Consider the following 3044-nt stretch of genomic DNA (forward strand, 5'->3'; position numbering starts at 1 on the left):
TCTGGTAGCTCCTCACTGCGTCGTGGTGATGTGGGGAGTGACTTCTACTACGTTGGTCGTACGGGGAAGAAGCGCATGGTGAAGCGTTTTGATTGTAGCTTCCACTCGGCCTCTATAGCGAGCTGCCTCCTGGAAGGGATAGTGCTCGATGGTGATAAAGTCGAGTTGGAGAGTGAAAGTTTGGAGATGACCCTGAAGACCACCGACGCGGCTTGTTGTTTGGTAAGTGTTCTATTTGTATCATTTATTATGGCTTGAATGAGGACGGTTAAACATTAACATCCTTCGTGCAGTTTTTGGCAGGGTATGATAGGTTGAAGCATGCTGTTCAGCGTCCTGGTAGTAGCGATGGTGGGGTGGCTAAGCTGGCTAGGATGCGTGCTGCTTGGAAAGTCGATAAGAAGAAGCTAACATCCCTAAGGAACAAGCATCATGAGACACTGAAAGAGAAAACTGTACTGGTGAACTCAATGATGGACCTGCAGAAGCAGCTGGCGTCCGTGATTGAGTATGCCAAGCAGTGTCAAATGGTGGCTCGTAAGGCGCAAAAGGAGTATGATCGAACTTGTGAAGATCACTCGTGTTAAGCGGAGTTATGCGTGGAGCCTACTTGGAAAAGCATGACCGGGAGAAGTCAAGACGCCGCCGCCCTTTGTTGTAGCCGTGATGCGAGTCATCTCCCCCTACCGGTGTCGCTAAAGGGATAAGCATGTCGTTGCGGATGCAGGATGCTGATTTTCTGAACTTCTCTCTGTAAGCGTTGAAAATGATTGTTTTGTTTGCATGTGTTATAATTTTGCCTCTCTGTAAGAGAGTTAACAATAGAGCTGGTTTCTCAGGCTTGCCTGAGCAGTTCGCATTTTGGTTCAGATACTTGACGAGTTGGTTTCCACGAAAGTGGCAGCTCAATATTTTTCAATACTTGTAAGAACTACCGATCTGGATTTTCTGGGTAAACCCAGTAGATCGGTGAATGCGCGAACTAGCTTCCGGGCTTTGGGCGGCATTTCTTTTGACGAATATGTATGGAATGCATGCTTTTGCTTATGCTTGATTTCTTGTAGCTAGTGTTTCGTTTATGATGTTTGTTGTATATTGATAAGCACCCAAAAGTGTATTATGAAATCCCATTGAGACATATAAATTTGGTTAATTATGTGTTTAATAATCATGAAATAAATATGTTTTCATACTTTTGCAGGTATTTGCAGTAAACATGGAAATATTGGTTAAACACGAAATAAAGCACGAGGAAGCGTATATCTGAATTCTCCCAAATCCACACGAAGCATCAAACTTCCAAAGCTCCTACCTCTTGAACCGGGACTCGAATGCGACCACGAGAGATGCTTTCGGACAATCGTATGATGAACTCTACGATAGGGCGGAAATTGTAACACTCGCCCAAAAATACCGGATTGCCATTTGGATCTGCACATGGACCCACTATGCGGGGCCACAAGTTTGGATGAATCATCAATCATGGAGCATGTCAAGACAAAGATAACAAATTATTGGTGCAAAGTTGACACCTTGCATGTAATAAATTAGATTAGGTGTTAATAGTGAAAAAAAGGCAAGGTGTCACTTTGTTTTAATGTGGTGGATAAAAATTCATTAATGTGGTTTGATAATTCACGTGGGAAGAAATGAGATTTCTCTCAAATGGAGAAGAAATTAGACAAGGGTGGGGGACACTCCATTTACTCCCTTGACTTATTTTCCTCACATGGCATTATTTTAGTTCCTTAGTGAAAGAAATGTTAAGTTAGTTTTTAGTTTTTATTTAGAAAGCTTGTAATAGTTTTAATGGAGGAACACTTGTTTCTTCTAGAAAATAAATAGAAGTGAGTTTGATTGTTCATCTTTCTCCTCTCTCTCTCTCTCTCTCTCTCTCTCTCTCTCTCTCTCTCTCTCTCTCTCTCTCTCTCTCTCTTTGTATTTTTCTTAGTTTATAAATCCTTGTCCCAAGGATCATGAGCTAACTTCCCTTTTGGGGAGTTAATCCAACTCATGTGAGGGTAAACCAATTGTTGTTGGTTTGGTAGGTTTAGGAAGAACAACTAACTCTACATCCTATCCCAAAATGGTAGTTGGTGTAGAGTTTAGTTAGAAATCAAGCAATGAGCTTAGAGATAAGTCATTGTTTGGTTTCACTTGCTAGCATGTATGAGCTCTTTAGTGAGCCATGCATGCTAGGGATCAAATCTATTTTTCCGTTAGGGACTTGTCTATGAGTCTAGGAAGAATCAAAACATTTTTCAAATCAACACTAATGATAGTTTCACATGAGGAGGATTAACTCTCCACCTTCTCTTTCAAATCTCTACTTTGGTATTACGTGCATGTTTTAAACGTTAATGTCTTTCTTAATGTTTGTGTAGGAAGGAAAACCTAGCATTAATAATTAATCCTTACTCCTTAGTTCCCTTTATTGTAACATCCAATTTGTAGTTGTTCTAAACTTTAGGTAGTTCGAATCCTTATTCCAACTCTACGAAATGAAGATCGTGAGTAAGGAACCTTGAGTGCTTTTGCATCAATTTAGAGAGTTCAAAACTCTAAGTAGTAGTAACAAGCATATATCAAATGGCGGCGATGCTGTTCTAAAGCCATAGAACTTGTGCTAAAGATCGGAAGTTGCATCAAGGGGGAACCCCCATTCTCTTCCTTCCTTTCCTTTTCGTTTGTTTACGTTTTTTTGTTGTTTTTTCGTATTTTTGCCTCGCGATAGACCTGTAATCTAAAAAAAAAATTCGTTCCACTTTCAGGTACCAAAAGTTAGGACTGGGAAAGATAAATACAGGCGATTATAAGACTTCTGAGAAAATTTGAAAGTATTCTCAATCATTGGACATCGTCTTGGTTGTTGGAGTCGCGTAAGCGAAGTGGGACCAGCGTCCGCGGGTGAATTTCTTCGAGTTGTTTGCTCTGTTCAACCACCAAAGATCTCCTCGATCTACCTTTATCCATTTCCAGGGCCTAAATATCCGGACTGTACCTGAAAAATTCGATAATCCTTTGGGATTAATCGGCGTCGGCAA

This window comes from Coptis chinensis, chromosome 3 (genome assembly GCF_015680905.1).
Source record: "Coptis chinensis isolate HL-2020 chromosome 3, ASM1568090v1, whole genome shotgun sequence".
NCBI lineage: Eukaryota > Viridiplantae > Streptophyta > Magnoliopsida > Ranunculales > Ranunculaceae > Coptis > Coptis chinensis.